Source organism: Panicum virgatum, chromosome 5N (genome assembly GCF_016808335.1).
Source record: "Panicum virgatum strain AP13 chromosome 5N, P.virgatum_v5, whole genome shotgun sequence".
NCBI classification, from domain to species: Eukaryota; Viridiplantae; Streptophyta; class Magnoliopsida; order Poales; family Poaceae; genus Panicum; species Panicum virgatum.
The window spans coordinates 68096560-68115952 of record NC_053149.1 but is presented as its reverse complement, the minus strand read 5'-3'; the positions used below and the strand labels follow the sequence as shown (position 1 = coordinate 68115952).

The 19393-nt window shown below is 47.4% G+C and overlaps 1 pseudogene; it reads left to right on the top strand.

Moving 5' to 3' along the window:
- Nucleotides 1–790: 790 nt before the first annotated feature.
- LOC120676651 lies at nt 791–13773 on the top strand (annotated as a pseudogene).
- Nucleotides 13774–19393: the final 5620 nt, after the last annotated feature.

The window sequence follows — 19393 nt, the reverse complement described above, 5'->3', positions numbered from 1 at the left end:
TTTTCACATTTGTAAACTCAACAAATTAAAAGTTATCGATGATTTATATTTCCAATAAACCCAAATCTTGCCGAAACAATTTTCTTTATCAATACAGAGGGAGTATGCCGGTGCACGATCACCATCATCAAAATAAGAGCAAGTATTATGGTGGGCTAAAAACAGACTGAATGCTGAGGTGGAGTTGCGAGAAGAGGAAATGGAGGGGAAGTTGGCTGTTAGCTTACAGCCACCTAAACACAAGCACTAAGAAATTTTGTGAAATAGACAAGTGGGCCATATATTTATGATGGAGAGATAAACTGTTATACAAATAGGCTGAGAGATGAGCTGCAAAGGTTCTTGCAGCCAGCAGCAGCAGGCTAAATCATTGCTCTAAGAAGAAAACGGTGCGGACCAAAGTCATGGATGTCAGACTGTCATCTTCTGCAGTGGAAATGTAGTTGAACTGAGGAGAAAAGAAGAAAGGCTGGTAGAGTCATCCATGGGGTCGAAGTGGAATTCATTGCTAGTTAGTTGGGCCATCGGTTTCTATATGGGCCATCGTGGCCGATGAGCCCAAATACTTCTGCTTCGTCAAGTGCGGCCCAGCCCAACTAAACAAGCAAAACCAACTCCACTGGCCCAGCTCATAGCTTGACGCCATCCCGTTCGTCGAACACCCGAACCCCGTAAATCCAATCCAACGGCGCGAAATCGCCGCACCGCGCCAACGACAGCCCGCGCTATCGAGCTCCCGTCCCGCGCCCACCCGATTTCCCCAAATACCCCACGCGTTCCCCAAATTCTCCTCACGAACGCGACGCGTCCGAGCGAAGCCACAGCCATCCCCGAAACCGGCCGAGACGCGCGAGCCAACCCCTCCGGGCCCCACTACCACCCCACCCGCACGTGGAAGCTCGACTGCGCGCGGCGCGGCGCGGCGCGGTTAGAGTTTGGCGGCCCTTCTAGTGGAAGAAGCTTTGGGCCCCGATCGGCGTTGGCAGCGATGCTCTCAAATTGCGGCAGCGGCGGCGGCGCCGCTGTGGCCGCTGGTGAGGAACAGCGCGCACCCTACCCGCTCCCTCCTACCCATCCTCGGCCGCAGCAGCTCGGCGCGGCGATCGATGCCCTGCTGCTGAACCCCGTCCAAGGTTCCGACCGCTCCGAAACCCACTCCTGTCCTCCCGCCGACGCTCGCAATTCAGTTCGATCGAAATGATTCCATGTGTTTTGGTTGGTATTGGGGTTCAGTTAACGAAGGCACGCGCCTGGAGATCGCGCAACAGAGTTACAACTCAGGGGATTACAGAGCGGCGCTTGAGCAGAGCAATGCGGTGTACATGGAGAACCCGAGGCGCCTGGAGAACCTCATGCTGCTCGGCGCTGTTTATTACCAGGTTTTCCGGCCAAATTCAGCCTCATTTTGCTGATATGTGCCTTTGCGTGTTTTCTAGAGCTGTATTGATGCCTTTGTTTCCTTAAAAAAATAAATTGTCTAGCTGCGGGAGTTTGACATGTGCATCGTGAAGAACGAGGAGGCTGTGGCAATCCAGCCCAATTTCCCTGAGTGCTTCAACAACATGGCGAATGCATGGAGGGTGAGCTCATTTTCTCTGGAAAGTGTTGGTGGGAATGTGTGGTATATTGTTCGCATGGCTTAATGCATTTTTGTTTCTATTGTCTGTTGCAGGAGAAAGGCGATATGGATCGTGCCATCCAGTACTATAAGCATGCAATTCAGGTAAGCGTACTATCTGATGAGTGATGACTAGGTATGTGTGTTCACTGTACACTTTTTTGTTTGAACTTTTTCTGCTACTTTTTTTTTTGAACTTTCAGACTAATGCAACATTTATAATTTTGTAGCTGCGACCGACCTTTGCTGATGCATTTGCAAACTTGGCAAATGCTTATACTCGAAAAAGGAAATCTCATCGAGGCAACCAAATGTTGCCATCAGGCGCTAGCACTAAATCCTCTTTTGGTAATTAAAAATTGCCTTTGTTAATTGGATGCTAATGAATAAATCTTCAAAGTTGACCGGGCCTTCTGGAGGTTTTGATTTGACAAACATTGCAAATCTAGGTTGATGCCTACTGCAGCCTTGGTGACGTGTTGAAGGCACAAGGATCATACAGAGATGTAAGTAACGTAGGGAGGGAAACAAAACCTTATCTGTTGTCCATGGCATAATTAAGCAATCTGTATCAGATTTTATGCCTGCGTATAATAAAACAGGCATTCGTACAAAGTATTCCATGGGATTTCCTTTTATAAGTGATTTTCATTTTAGTAATCATGTAGTAGTCATGCTTCGTTTCATACCAAGTTTATTGTTTTTGCGTATTGGTAAATAAATTATTTTATTTACTGCTAGCAAGTTCAACTAACTTAAATTGGGTCCATTTGTTGCTGATTTTATCTTTGCAGTTTCTAGCCCCAAATGAAAATCACACACTTTGCCTATTATTTTCCCTTGAATTAAGATCCTTTGTAACACTACTTCATCTTGATCAAAGAGACACAACATCTGTACTGGTACGAACCATGATTTGGAGGTTGATGCGATTTCCATCTTGTGCAGGCATACAGTTGCTTTAGAGAGGCTGTAAGCATATCACCTAGTTGTGCAACTGCGTGGTATAATATTGCAGGACTTTTCATGAAATGGGGAGACTTCAATAAGTCAGTTCTCTACTATAAGGTGTGTAATTTGCACTGACTTGGCATTGCTTCTTGTTTATATCTTCTCCTTAAGAACTAAATATCACTGTTTTATTGTGATTCATGAATGGATAAGTTCACCAAGGAACAACAAATAATTTGATTATTCTGGAGTTTATAGGCATGTGGGTTCTTGTGTTAGATATTTCAGTTTTTTTCCTAATTCTCTTGTGGTGTAACCGCCACCTTTCGTTTCTTTAGGAAATTACCAGTGCAACTGCATTATGACTCTCTTAAGTTTGACTATCAGGAAGCAATCAAATTCAAGCCGGCATTTTATGATGCCCATATGAACTTGGGCAATCTTTACAAGGTACCGTCCCATTTATATTAAATGGTGGTTTCATGTGGAAACATCTTTCTGACATCTCAGCGGGAAACATTGTTTTTTAGGCTGTTGGAATGTGTCAAGATGCAATTTTATGCTATCAAAATGCAGCACAGGCATGCCCACAAAATGCAATAGCTTATGGTGAGTCTATATTTACCTCTGGTTGATATTAACTAAGAATAAACAATTTAACCTTAAATTCCCAACTGTAACCTGATTTCTGAGATATCCATACGAGTCATTTTTACCAAACTGTGCGATATTATTATTTGGATGAATGCAAGGATTATTTCTTAGGATGTCGCAGTTATCAGTTATATTTTTTTTGCTGAAATGAATGACACACAAAACTCATTATATTATTTGGCCATTAACTCGTGGCTCTGTGATGAGCTTGTGGGTTCATCATGATGATATATTCTCTGTTTGCAGGTAACCTTGGTGATGCCTACTATGAACAAGGCCAACTGGACTTAGCTATTTTAAGTTATAGACATGCCACTACCTGCAACCCATCATATGTTGAAGCTTATAATAATTTGGTTCGTTTTTGACATTCACTTATGCTGTTAGACCTTCACTTTTGATCGCTAAGCATGACACTTGGTATGTATTATATTCAACCTGGAAGGGAAATGCTTTAAAAGGATCTGGAAGATGCGACGAGGCAATCGGTTGCTACCAGGTTGCCAACAACTTTCTTAATTTTTCTTTATGTTCTCATCTATTTCAATCCTATGATGCAAATTTGGCCTGTCGTGCACTTTGATGTTTGTAGACATGCCTTGCTCTTCAACCTAATCACCCTCAAGCTCTGACAAACCTTGGGAACGTTTATATGGAAAGGTGAGTTTATTAGGATGTGGATCATTTATTTGTATTGTGCGAGAGTTATATTTTGGAAATACTTGCAGGAGCATGCTGGACATAGCGGCTTCACATTTCATGGCAGCGCTTACAGTTACTACTGGATTGTCTGCACCTTATAACAATTTAGCGGCGATTTACAAACAACAGGTACTTGTGTTATTGAACTGCTTCATTCTGCCAACTAACTATTTTGGATGCATACTTTTGTTTAATTTACAATTTATAATTCTTCATCATTATCTTTGTGTGTACATAATAGATTCTACCTAGAATATGATAATATTTTTCCTCATTGTTGAAATAGGGAAACTATGCTAATGCCATAGCATGTTATAATGAAGCACTCTGTGTTGATCCTTTGGCTGCCGATGGTCTTGTGAATAGAGGGAACACATTGAAAGAAGCAGGCAGGGTCAGTGAAGCAATTCAAGACTATTTGCGGGCTGCTGCAATTAGACCGACCATGGCTGAAGCTCATGCAAATTTGGCATTTGCGTATAAAGAGACGTAAGTGCATTCCTGTCTCAACTACTTCAAGGGGAAGTCGCACTTAAGACAACTGAGCCTTACTCCATCGTGCTTAATTGCTGTCATCTTATATCATCATTTGCAGGGGCCTAATGGAGTTGGCAATTATCAGTTACAAGCAGGCCTTGCAATTACGTCCAGATTTTCCAGAAGTTGCCTGTAATCTCTTGCACGCTCTACAGGTGCGGTGAAATGTTTGCCACATTAATGACTCTCCCTAAACAGTTTTAATTAATGCATTTGCTGTGGGGAACTCCCCCACAGTTTCAGTCAAAAAAAAATCTTCAATCATGTATCAATGATAAACAGGAGTGAAAGTTATAACTTATTTCCTTTTTACCCTCTGAACTTTTGCTGCTGTACTAATTTTACATCAGAGTGGGACACAATTTGCGAGTTCAAAATGATTTCCATAGAACTTAGGCTAGGACTATTATCAACATGAAACCTGAGAGCCAATAGAGTTTCTTTTGTTTGGTTTACAATTTTTGCAGTGCGTATGTGATTGGGATGATAGAGAAGAGAAGTTCATCAAGGTAGAGGGGATTATCAGACAGCAAATAAAGGCATGAGCCTTTTACATCTTCCTTTTTTTTTCTTTTTTTTTCTTTATACTCGCTTTAAGGAGTATTTCTCTTAATAGCTGTCATTCTTATTTGGTCATTTCCAGATGTCCCTTCTCCCAAGTGTACAACCATTCCATGCTATGGCATTCCCAATCGATCCAACTCCTGCACTGGAGATCAGGTGAGACTCCTTTTCTGTTCTGACCTCTGTAATCTTTGTAGAAATGAATAAATGGTAATTCAATAGCCACACATTAGAAGCACAACGTCTTGACTTTTTTTCGTTTTAGTAAAAAATATGCAGATCATTACTGATGGTTGCGTCACGTTTTGGGCTTCCTGCATTCTCACACTCCTCACGTGCTCCTATCAAGACTGATGACATAACTTCTCGCCTTAGGATTGGGTACATTATCTGTTGTCGGTACCCTGTAGCAGGGATACCCACTCCTACTGCAGCAAGGCAGGACTCGCGTAGTCATCCATAACTACGCCCTAAGGGGCGGAGCAGCCGGACCCCAGGGATCCGGCTCTTACCTCACCAGGCCAATGGCCCCGGACCCGTTCCCCGCTCTGGGAACGGGTCCGGTGACACCACGTGTCCCTGAGGAAGGGAAGCTCCGCGCCAACAGCTGAGGGCCCGGACCCCCTATAGGGGTCCGGGACCTCCCCGCGTCCGTCCGGACCTCCCACGCACGTAGAACCAATATACCGCCGGGGCGGGGTCCGGGGGCGCCACGTGTCCCGCAGGCACAGGCGCGGGCGCGAGTCTTCTGCTGGAAGACTCGCCCACCCACCGCATTCAATGCGGGTGGTTGAGGCGTGCTCTGCCGCTGCGGCACGCGGGGGCAGCTTTTGTCAGGCCTCACTGTAGACCGTATATTACCGAGGTACACAGTGCAGCCGCATGCGCCGCATCCGTGCAGAGCCCGTCTGCCGCATTAAATGGATACGACGGCATGTCACCTTTTCATCATACCGCCTACGCCGCAAGCTACACGGCCCGTTCAGCTACGCTGCAGGCAACGCCGCAAGCTACACCATGGCGCCGTTTCGACAAGACAGGGCATGGCTATGCCGGACGGAAGATTCCCACCGGCAGAGCAAGGAAATCCAGAAATGAGATCTTCGTCGCCTGCAATGCCATAATGTCTGTACAGTATGTTATTTTGAACTACATCGTTGGGCCCACCTGTCGGGGACTCAACGGCCATGTACGCGCCTCCCTTGAGATAAAAGGGAGGCGCTCGCTGCACACTCCAGATACTCCAAGACTCACAACACAAGCTCGGTTTCACGCCGAACAACCCTGCTCTCAACCTCTTGAGAGCACAAGCAATACAACACACAGTGGACGTAGGGTATTACGCTCCGGCGGCCCGAACCATGGTTCTTAAGGCGTCGCCTAGGCGACGCCTAGTCGTCCAGGCGCTCAAAAATCCAAGGCGTCCGCCGACGCCATGCCAAAAGAGAAGCCAACTGAGAGGGAGGGTGAGGGAGGAGGGAGAGGAAGAGGAGGGGAAGGATTTCGACGATCTGCGGGGGAAGGGGAACAAGAGGGAGGGGGTGGCGGCCTACCTGAGCATGGTGAGGAAGGTGGGAGAGGGAGCGCCGACGAGCTTCGGCGGCGCGAGGGCCTGGCGACGGCGCGCGGGTCCGGTAGTGGTGTCGCGCGGGGCTGGCGGCGGCGTCTGGCCGAGCAGCAAGGGCGGGCCGGCGGCGGCGTCGGGCGGAGGAGCGACGGCGGGCCGGCGGCGCGAAGGGAGAGGGAGAGCTGAGAGGGCAGAGGGAGAGCTGAGAGGGCCGGCGGCGGCGTCGGGATAAGATCGAGTGGGAGAGCTGAGAGGGCAGAGGGAGAGCTGAGAAGGGAGAGTGGAGATGTTATTGTTGGGCTGGGCCCTTGCCCTCTTCTTTGTCTTTTTTACTCTTTTTATTTCCTACTTCTTTTCATTTCCTCCCTGTGGCATATGGGTAAGGCGTCGCCTTGCTCGCCTAGGCGTCCGCCTAGGCGTCGCCTCGCCTTGCAGACGGGGTCGCTCGCCGTGCCTCGCCTTAACGCTTTAAGAACTATGGCCCGAACCACTCTAAACTGCTGTGTTCATCGCGTTCTTCCACCGAGATTGGGCTAATCCTAGCTAACCCCCGAGTACGCACCCTCAGGGTTTAGGCGGGTGCACTACGCCACCCAGCTGTGGGTTTGCGCAACACGACATTTGGCGCGCCAGGTAGGGTCTGCTTGGCTTTCGCTTAATCATCGGCTCGGCATCACCATGTTTCAGGTGGCGAGCGCCCGGGGGCCAGAACTCGCACGGCAAGCGCCCGCATCAGCAGGACGGCGACAGCGGGTCATGCTCTCCCAGCTCGTCATCAAGCAGGTCTGGGGAGAGCACAGCTTCAACAAATCCCAGCTCGCATCATACCTCACTCATGTGAGGAAGCCCGTTCCGGCGGAAAGCCGACTCCGGTCGCACCAAGCACGCTCCGGCGGAAAGCCGACTCCGGTCGCACCAAGCCCGCTCCGGCGGAAAGCCGACTCCGGTCGCACCAAGCCCGCTCCGGCGGAAAGCCGACTCTGGTCGCACTAAGCCGACTCTGGTGGCTCTCTCCGACGTTAAGCCGACTCCGGTCGCACCCCTGACTCTACATCTCTGTAAGTCGTACCCTTAGAGGCCCAGCAGGGAATAAAACCTTTTCCTTTGTAACTAGGTACTACTTCCGTGTGGTCCAGTCCGGTGAGCCTCCCCCGTGGAGGGGTCCGGACCTCTGCGAACCAGGTTCAGGGAAGCGTACACACCCTCCGGGGAGGTCCGGAGCCGTGTAGCCGCTTAGCCTGGTTCCGTACCCTAAGCCTGCATGCTCGACCTCCCTAGGGCGAGTACCGTAGTACCTAAGACTGGGGGCCCGGATGTCCGGACAGCTCCGGCCTCATAAACCCGTGTTCTGGCTTACATCGCACATCTCATGTACATCTAGTTATAAAGGAAAAATTTATTCTCAGTTCGCCTCTAAGGATGTTACATTTCAATTTCAATCTACGCATTCTGTTTGCGCTAACCCCCACGTGGCTTCTTACTCATGTGCTGTGATTGTGGTCCGAATTGAGTCGGCTAGCTAGTGACTTAGTTCGAGACCCCTCATGGAAGAGAGGGGTTCCGACCCCTGGGAACCTGCAGGTTCAGGGAAGCGCACTCATTCTCCGGGGAGGTCTGGAGCCGTGTAGCCGCTTAGCCTGGTTCCGTACCCTAAGCCTGCACATACCACCTCCTGTGAATGAGTGCCGTGGTACTTAGGATTGGGAACCTGGAGGTCCGGATTTTCTCTTAACCTAAAGGCCGGCCCCTTGAGCTCCGTTCACTGAGCCTAGCTGTCTATCTCGAAGGATCACAGCCAACAGGATTTGGGACCCGTGGGCACGGTACTAAGCATCTACCTTGAGTCATGTGCATGTCCAAATGTGATGATGCAGCAGGTGACCCAAAGGATGGACGACGCAGGACAAGAACCTTGCGGCGCGCACCACTGGGCGCCAGAAGCAGCCAAGTTGCTCACAAGAGTGGCCCCACCTGCGGGTTCGTTGCCTCTCCCGAGGCGGGCCCGGGGGCCATTGTCGGTACCCTGTAGCAGGGATACACACTCCTACTGCAGTAAGGCAGGACTCGCGTAGTCATCCATAACTACGCCCTAAGGGGCGGAGCAGCCGGACCCTAGGGATCCGGCTCTTACCTCACCAGGCCAACGGCCCCGGACCCGTTCCCCGCTCTGGGAACGGGTCCGGTGACGCCACGTGTCCCTGAGGAAGGGAAGCTCCGCGCAAACAGCCGAGGGCTCGGACCCCCCATAGGGGTCCGGGACCTCCCCGCGTCCGTCCGGACCTCCCACGCGCGTAGAACCAATATACCGCCGGGGCGGGGTCCGGGGGTGCCACGTGTCCCGCAGGCACAGGCGCGGGCGCGATTCTTCCGCTCGAAGACTCGCCCACCCACCGCATTCAATGCGGGTGGTTGAGGCGTGCTCTGCCGCTGCGGCACGCGGAGCAGCTTTTGTCAGGCCTCACTGTAGACCGCATATTACCGAGGTACACAGTGCAGCCGCATGCGCCGCATCCGTGCAGAGCCCGTCTGCCGCATTAAATGGATACGACGGCACGATATCTTTTCATCATACCGCCTACGCCGCAAGCTACACGGCCCGTTCAGCTACGCTGCAGGCAACGCCGCAAGCTACACCATGGCGCCGTTTCGACAAGACAGGGCATGACTATGCCAGACGGAAGATTCCCACGGGCAGAGTAAGGAAATCCAGGAATGAGATCTCCGTCGCCTGCAATGCCATAACGTCTGTACAGTATGTTATTTTGAACTACATCGTTGGGCCTATCTGTCGGGGACTCAACGGCCATGTACGCGCATCCCTTGAGATATAAAAGGGAGGCGCTCGCTGCACATTCCAGATACTCCAAGACTCTCACAACACAAGCTCGGTTTCACGCCGAACAACCCTGCTCTCAACCTCTTGAGAGCACAAGCAATACAACACACAGTGGACGTAGGGTATTACGCTCCGGCGGCCCGAACCACTCTAAACTGCTGTGTTCATCGCGTTCTTCCACAGAGATTGGGCTAATCCTAGCTAACCCCCGAGTACGCACCCTCAGGGTTTAGGCGGGTGCACTACGCCACCCGGCTGTGGGTTTGCACACCACGACATCTATCATTGCTGCATATTGCTCTAACTTACAAGTTATTGCTCCCTGGCAAAATCCTGTTTGTCCATTTGGTTTTAAGATATGTGAGTAGTAACTTCGGGAATCATCCTCTGTCTCATCTCATGGGATCTGTATTTGGAATGCACAATAAAGACATTGTAGAGGTTGCTTGGTTTTTTGCTCTGCCATGTTGATATACATATCATAATTCCTTAAGAATTCTGTTGAATGGCGAAATAGTTATTTATCAATAACTCTTCAGGTTTTCTGTTATGCGCTGAGCCGGGATGATGGTATGGAATGGAGACAACGTATTAAGGGTGAAGTAGAGCACTTCATGGATGTGTTAGAGATGTCATCTGATATGATTGCTTAAGTTATCAACGAAGATAAGATACAAATTCTTATAAATCTTAATGGATATACAAAGGTAGTATTTATTTTCCGTGACAATCCGTGATCATTCCATTAATTTAATGCTATGCAAATAATGACTTTTTTCTTCAAATTTTCATTTGTTTTGGTATTATTGATTCAATTATATCAGTCTGATCTGTTGGCTTTCTGCCCTCAAATTGGTCCGGTTTCCATTTCCATATGCTGTGTAATAAGAATCGCAACTGAGCTTCACTATTTCAGTTGGCGCCAAGCATCCAAGACTCAAGACTAATATGGGAAATGAACTTTAGTAGTTAAATCGTAAACTTAATTATAAAGGATAACATTGGAATTGTTGACTAAGCTATGCAACTGTTATTTGTGCACTACTTTGTAAATTATAGTTTTTTCTGTTCTCCGCAATTTTAAAGCTGTGTAATCTGGTTCTCCTGTGCTGTATATTTTCTAGTACAGCTTTCTGTTCCTAGTGAGGTAATGGCATCCATTCATTTTTTTCAGCAATTATTTTTACCTTTGCAATAAATTTGTATGTTTTTTTCAGGGTGCACGCAATGAAATTTTCGCCATGCAGCCAGCGCCAATCAAGGTTTCTTACATGGAATTTCCTGCAACTACTGGTGCAAGTTATATTGATTATTTGATTACGGATAAGGTAAACATATTGAAGTTCTGTGCCCTATTTTATTTGACTGGCATGTCCTTTCTTTGCCTTCATATTAATTTAAACTTGTTGCTAAAAGGCTATGTTGTTGTTGTTGTTGTTGTTGCTCTGGCAGTTTGTCTCTCCGTTAAAATATTCTCATATTTACTCAGAAAAGCTTGTCCACCTTCCTCACTGTTAATTTGTGAATGATTATAAACAGGTATGTATTGTGTCATACATATCAGGTAAAAGTTGCTTTAGTCCCAGCCTTTGAAAGAGCAGATTTCCTCCTTGCTTCCACTATAATATATTTATTTCCAAAATGATTCATAAGATAAAGTAACACTGGAGGGATAAACAAGGGGTTTATGCCTCATATGAAACAACTAAATGCCATAAGTTTTGTCTCTGTATTCTGGTTTATATTCATAACGTTGATTGCTTTGTCATAGAAAAATCAAGACGTTCTTGATCCTGTTTGCCCACACAATCGAGCTGACTATGGCCTGCCAGAGGACAAATTTATTTTTGCATGCTTCAATCAACTCTACAAGATGGATCCAGATATATTCATCACCTGGTAAATCCATTTATGTCTTGCTGCTAATATGCATTGCAAGGACATATTATTACCAATATTAAAGAGTAATTATGTGATAAGTCACCAAAAGGTTATGTTTTGAATGCTGACATGGTCCACAAAGGCAACTTCAAAATCAACTAATCGATAGAAATGTTTTTTAAATTGGGACCCCTTTTAAATTAATTTGCATATATAATCTTCACTTAATTAATATAAATATCCACGAATAGATGATAATCGGGATTAAAATGTTTTGATGCAAAATACGATTTTGTTTGTTTCTTCCAACAGTTCTAGTAGTAATTACTATTCTCCCTGACATCACGCTGAAGGCTTTTGTTAGTTTTTATATGATCAATAAGCAGTTCAGATGTGTATGATGCCCTCTGTTGCATCCCTCAAAAGAAATCTGTAGTAACATACATACCAGGCATGTTTATCAGAAGTATTAACTGATGAATCAGGTGCAATATTCTGAAGCGTGTGCCAAATAGTGTCTTGTGGCTCTTGAGATTTCCAGCTGCTGGAGAGATGAGATTGCGTGCATGTAACATTTCACTCCTGTTTTTGTTTTTTGAACTGAATCCCACTCCTGTTCTCTCACTTGCGGTTGCGGATTCACCTGCCTACCTTTGTTTTCTTAACTTTGCAATTTTGGCAGATGCAATTTCAAAAGGAGTAAGGGCAGACCAAATAATATTTACAGATGTTGCCGCAAAAAATGAACATATAAGGCGAAGTTCCTTGGCAGATCTCTTTCTTGACACGTAACCATCCACAATTGCTTATGATAAATATTGTTCCTCATTGTTTACTTTTCTTGTGAAGCTCTGACTTTACCCATTGCTGGATGAACAGCCCGTTGTGTAATGGCCACACTACTGGTACAGATGTATTATGGGCCGGCCTCCCAATGATTACTCTACCTCTGGAGAAAATGGCAACAAGGGTTGCAGGTTCCCTCTGTCTAGCTACTGGGGTCGGGGAAGAGATGATAGTCTATAGGTTAGAATTCTAGCCAAACATGTACCTTTTACCTCACATAATTGAACTCTTTTTTCTATAACTAACATTTGCTATTATTCAGCCTGAAAGAATACGAGGAAAGGGCTGTATTTCTAGCCACGAATCCATCAAAACTCCAAAGTCTTACAAACAGGCTCAAAGCTGTTCGGATGACCTGTCCTTTGTTTGATACAGCTCGATGGGTAACATTACAGTCTTGTTTCTGCCCCATACCTTAACTTTTCAGGGTTGACAATTTCACCTTTGTAAAAAAATGCAGGTAAAGAATCTGGACAGGGCATATTTGAAAATGTGGGACCTGTATTGCTCTGGTAGGCACCCTCAACATTTTAAAGTGGTAGAAGAGTAGAAGACAATACCCAGTTTCCCTTTGACAGATAAACACAGTTAGCCGATGGTGTAAATATCATGAGTTACGAGGTAAGTATATTAGGGGCTGTCATATACTGATACAGTCATACGGGAGGCGATTTCATTTGAGGCCTCCACCAGAGCTAAGAGGGACCTGGACCTGCGTAGAGGTAATAGAAACCTTTCTTCAGTCTAACGCTTGAACTGAGAAACATGCCCACATAAAAAAAAATCTTGGGGTACAAAACTAACTTTGTGTTTTATGCATAATAATGACTGTGTCAGCTTGTTGGACTCTTAAGGGAAATCTTACTTTCTATTCTGGCGGTCCTGTTGGGAGCTCTCTCTCTGTCTCTCTAGTAGTGGACATTAGCCTGCTGTTTAAGCAGCAGAGCAACACTTCTCTGATCAATGCGTGGAGTGGAGCGAGACTTGATCATCAACTCACTAAAGCGAACAATCTCCAAGCTTTACGGTCTGTCAAGGCAAAAGTCAGGCTGATGTGAATGCATGGCTGTTTGGCATCATTTTGGTGCTGGTACTTGTGGTGTGTTGATTTCGCCGTTTTGCTAGTACTGACTTTTGAACGAGACGTGCAGATTGCTTCATGCCCGAGGTGGTTCAATGTCAATTAGGCCGCTGATGCACCTGTCGGAACTGATGATGACCGGCCTGCGTGACGTCTGCTCAATCTGTAACGTTCACTGTTTTAGGCTTCTACTGTTGTTGCAGGTTATCGCTCCCTTCTTCGAAGCGGCGAAGCTGGTCTGGCCAGTTTTCATTGCCTTCCATTGTGTGTGTCGGAGTCCTAATCCGGCGGTCCGGCACCAACTAGTGAAATGCTGTGTGATCCCTCATTCTGGATGGTTGATGCAAGAGGTAGCACAGGAACGCACGGGTTTATTCTGGTTCCGGCCACGGGGCCGTACATCCAGCAAGGGTGTGCGAGTGCACTGTACTATCTTGCACCGGGGGTGCCTGTAGTAGGGGTACAAGCGAGACAAGAGAGGGAGGTAAGTTTCCAAATCTCTGCTAGAGAAGTTGATTGAGGCAAGTGTCAATATCGATGCTCAAGAGAGTGGGTGCGTGTGTTCTGAGTTACATGTGAAGCGCGGATGATGTGATCGTGTGTAAGATGGTGCCCGCCTCTTCCTTTTATAGACACAAGGAGGGCGGAGTACATGTATGGGAAGATCTAAAGTCGTCGTTCTTCCCCGAATCGAGGGTGCGCAGTGGGCGACTACTGTAGAAAGTACACTATGGGGCACTGAAGAGCATGGCGCCGGGTGTGGCGGTTGTCCTGGGCGACGTCCTGATCTCGCGGAGATCGCGCCGGCATTCTGGCAGCTCCTGCGGGTGGCATGGTGGCTCCAGTAGAGGGTACCGTCCCCTGCACTTGACGTGGCGGCGTTCCGAGGGTCCTGCAAGTGGGGTCTTGATCAGGTCAAGGTTCGGGCCGCGCTCGAGGGTCGTGCCCATGCCGTTCGAGGGTTCCACAGCAGAGAGTACGAGGAGTAGACAGCACAGTAGAGGGAGCAGTGCCGAGCACGTCCGCACAGTGCGTCGCAGGTTCCCAGAGTGTCGTCACAGTGATGGCGGAGCAGTGACCGGAGTTGGCGGACGAGACTCCGGGCACTGTTGCTGTGCGGAGTGGCGGCCTGACGCCGTTTGACCCAGGTGTTGCAGCGGAGTTATTGGCATTTAATGTCTACGTACGGCGGGCGGGTGAGCGGATGTCTGTTTGTCCTTTTCGTCAAGGGGTGTCTTTGTGCGAGGCGGAGACGCGGGGCGCTGTCGAGGGTCTCGGCGGGGAGCCCTCGAGCGAGGCGGAGATTGCCTCGCGGGTTCGAGGGGTTTCGGATGGGCCGCACTGTGTTCTTGGGCCGAGGATTGGACTTCTTTGAGTCATTTCCTTCCTTTGGATTGGAGGGAGGCTGTAGGCCTTCGTGGGCCCGATTGCCTAACACGTGTTTGCGTTTTTAGGGCGATTTAGTCCCCTGGTTATGGTGCCCCTACTAATCATGATACCCGACAGTGTGCACCACTCAACAAAAACAAGGTCGAGATTAGTTCTCTCATACAGCTCCTAGTGGAGCATCACAGGGGTTTATGGTCCACAAAGATCATGAAAAAATACAATTCATCACCGAGATTAGTTCTCTCAGACAGCAGATGCATTCTAGTTGGGTCGTTTTGGGGGATTTCAATCTCATTTACAGAGCCTGTGATAAGAACAATGATAGAGTTAACAGAGGCATGATGCGCCGGTTTAAATCTGCACTTGACATATTGGAGCTCAAAGAGATTTAGTGGAATGGCCGGAAATACATCTGGTCCAGTGAAACAGACAACCCCACTTTGACAAAAATTGACCATGTTTTCTGTACGAAGGAATGGGAGCTATCACATCAACACAGTTACATGCAGGCTTTGTCCACATCGACATCTGATCATTGCCCTATGCTACTCACTTGCAACCCATTTCACAGGAACTTCACTGGATTCCGTTTTGAACCCTACTGGTTACATCTACCAGGTTTTGCTGAGACAGTGGTCGATTCCTGGACAAAACCTTTTTCCTCAGCTGATAAGATCAGAGTGCTTCATGTCAAACTCGCTCGACTAGGCAAGGCGCTCAAAAAATGGAGCCGCAGCATGGTGGAGGAGAAGAAGCTAAGAACTGAAATAGCGCAAGAGGTTGTGTTGCGCTTAGACCAAGCACAAGAACGCAGGCCACTCACACCAAGGGAACTTTCACTACGGAAAAGAGCAAAACAAAAGATCTTGGGGGTTTGTAGCATTACGGCGAATCAAGATAAGACAATGGTCCCGACTCACATTGATCTGGGAGGGTGACGCGAATACCAAGCTCAACCACATTAGAGCTACGGCACGCCGGAGGAAGAATTATATCCCTGCTTTCAGAACAGCGAATGGCATGGTCACTGCACACCATGATAAAGCCCATGCTCTGTTCAATCATTACACGCAGCAGTTAGGATCCTCCCCAACACGTCTACGTACTTTGGATTGGGACCTTCTTGACATTCAGACACACAACCTTGATCATCTAGATGTGCAACTAACAGAAGAAGAGGTTCGACGTGCAGTCCTTGACACACCGGCAGAGAAGGCACCGGGACCAGATGGGTACAATGGCCTTTTCTACAGAACCTGCTGGCAAGTGATCCGCCATGATCTCATGCAGGTGTTGCATTAGCTCTTCAACCTGCAAGCTCGGAAATGGAATCTGCTCAACTCAGTTAACATTGTTCTTCTCCCCAAGAAGGATAATCCGGAGGCAATCATTGACTACCGACCAATCAGTCTGATGCATAGCGTCGCAAAAATTTTAGAGAAAATGCTAGCGAATCGTCTCGCACCGCATCTAAATGATATGGTGTCCCGCAGCCAGAGCGCATTCATCAAAGGCCGAAGCTTACATGACAATTTTCAGTACATACATAGGGCTGTCAACCATTTCCACAAAACAAAAACTCCTATGCTCTTCATGAAACTTGACATAGCCAAAGCTTTCGACAACACCAGCTTGGAATATATGCTGGAAGTTCTGGAGAGGTTGGGATTTGGCCAGAGATGGCATGATATTATCTCACTAATTTGGTCCACCTCTTCATGCATCCTTCTCAATGGTGAACTCGGGCAACCAATCAAACACCGTCGCGGTCTGCGACAGTGCGACCCGCTATCGCCGATGCTTTTCATTCTAGCAATGGATCCACTCCAGCGAGTACTTGACATAGCCACGGCACAGGGGCTCCTCCAACCGATTGGGACTGACCCAATAAAACTACGGACAAGTTTGTATGAGGATGATGCAGCTCTCTTCCTCCGCCCCTCTAAACAAGATATGACCAATCTGCAACAAATTCTACAATGTTTTGGGGAGGCAACAGGTCTGTTCACCAATATGCAAAAGTTAGAAATGTACCCCATAAACTGTGAGGAAACAGTTTTGGCGACCATCACACCACCGGCTTCACAGGAAGGGCATGCCAGTTCCCTTGCTGGTACCTCGGCTTGCCATTGCGCTTGGGGCGCACAAGAAGGGCCGATGAACAAGTTCTCATTGATAAGATTGGTGCTCGACTTCCGGGCTGGAAAGGCTGTTTACTTACCAAAGCGGGAAGATTAACCTTGGTACCTTCTGTCCTCTCATTCATACCAACATATCACCTCACGGCTTTCCCGTTATCCAAGTGGGCAATTAGGCACATCGATAGGATCCGCCGCAATTTCCTTTGGAGGGGTGAGGAATCAGCAAAAGGTGGGCACTGCCAAGTGAATTGGAAGAGGGTGTGCCGGCCAAAAAAAATAGGAGGACTTGGCATTCCTGAACTAAACAACTTTGCAAGGGCCCTCCTGCTTCGTTTGCTCTGGCTACACTGGACCGACAGCAATAGACCTTGGTCAGGTTTCCAAGTCAATGTCACACAGGTAGAGCTTGATCTCTTCAGAACTTGCACCTCCATAACAGTGGGTAATGGCGAGAGAACATGTTTTTGGAAGGACAGATGGCTTTCTGGTCAGGCTTCTATGGACATTGCCCCATTGTGCTACAGACTAGCATGGCGTAAAAACAAGACAGTCGCCCAAAGTATGCAACAGAATAGCTGGATGCGGGGGCTGCAACGTATCAGCACAAGTAAGGAACTTTACCAATTTGTCGACCTCTAGGAGAAGCTTCAATCTGTTCATCTTACATCCCAACCCGACCAGATCACGTGGCGGTTCACAGCAAATGGTGAATACTCATGCCACTCCGCCTACCATTTTCAGTTCAACAGCTCCCGCCCGGACTTCCACTGGGACAAGATCTTTGCATATTGCCTCGAGGAGTTGCCAAAGGTGATATGTATCAAGACGTATCTTTGAAAATTTCTCCTCCTCTTGTATAGAGAATCTGTAAAATCTTTGTCTATGCTTTCAAACAAGAGGTCAATAACACGACGATTACACAACAAGCATTCCTTTTCTTTGCTTGACAAATTGTTGAGGTCTTTAGGTAGAATGCTAGTTTTAATAGCTTGCTCAAAAGGACCCATGATCCTTAAGACATTAAGAATATGAGCAGACCAAGAAATGTAGTTTAAGCCATTCATACCAAGGGGCTCAAACGGAACCTCGCAAGATGTCGACATTGTGATTCTCCAAGCGGTTAAACTTCAATCCGGAGACCAATGCTCTGATACCCATTGAAAGGATCTTGATCACACGATGTCGTAGTCTAGAGGGGGTGAATAGGGTTTTCTTCAAATTTCAGCACTTAACTCCTGCTGACACTGCCTGGACGAGTCAGACCGGTCCACCAGATCGTTCAGACCGGTCTAAGCAGACAGGCAGTCACCAGCAGGGAAAATATCCCCCTTCTCGAGCTTGAACCTATATGAAACTTGAAGTGTATCTCTTGCAGAGTATTTCTAACAATTTAACTAGTTTCCTACACACAAGTAGAGCACACCCAAGTAGATCGAGCGGAAGCACAATTCAAACTCAAAGACTATGACGCAAGGTAAGCAAATCAAACCGAAATAAAGATGAAGCAAAGAAGATACAATGATTTGTTTTAACAAAGTCCGGATTCACCCCGTGCACCCACGTGTGAATCCTAGTCTCCATTAAGGTGGCTTATGGAGACCACAAGGTCAAGCTATCTCCTCTCTCCACTATATGACCATGCGCCCTCGTGGCACATAATCGCTGCTGCAACAAACTTGCCGCTGCTCACCACAATCTTGGGAGCTAGCCGGCGACGCCTAGCCGTCTAGAAGCCAATGCTCCAAGAGTAACAAATGCTTCAATCGAATTGGCCGACGCAACCGCAAGTGCTCAAAGCTAGGGCTGAATCTCTCTTTCTCAAATGGCTCTCAAGGATTTGATTCACTCAACCCAACTCAAGGATTCAACTTGAATCACGCAAATCTCACAAAGAGATGTTGGGGAGGACTCTCCAAGTGCTCACAAGGCTCTCACAAGTGTTCTGAATGGAATGGCATCAGCACCCACGAATGGGTGAAGTCATGGGGTATAAATACCCCCTCTCAAAAACTAGCCATTGCCCCTGTCAGTGTTATACTGGTCAGACCGGTCCCTCAGACCGGTCTGTTTTTGAAAATTAGCCGTTAGGGCCACTCCCTGTCTAGACCGGTCCCTCTCTGAATTCTGCAGTGTTAGCTCTCTCTCCGGCTATTCTCTCTAGGGACTTGTTCTGAGCACTTTTGGCGTTGTCTAAACCCACTGATGTTGCATCCCTCTTGATAGTATGACATACCTATACTCAAGTGCATAAATGAAATATACAATTCTCACTTGAGCTTCGCATTATGATCAAGCCGACCTTTCTTCGATCAATACCGTGAGGGCATCAACATCTTCATTCTTTGAGCATACTCGTTTTGAGCTAGTGACTTTTAATCTTCAATTTGCATAGGAATGAAATCCATTTTGATTCACAAGTCACTTTCTTCACTTGAATAATGACACTCTTCAACATAGAGCTCTCCATGACTCTAGGATCTCCAGTCTTTGACCCATATCAGTTTCTTTGCTCTCCCCAAGCCGTCGCTTGTGTAGCTTCTTGAAACACGCCTCTCGGTCCTCTACTTTTATCCTAGCCGTCCATCTTGAACTCATGTTGATTTATGTCATGCATGAAATCTTCTTT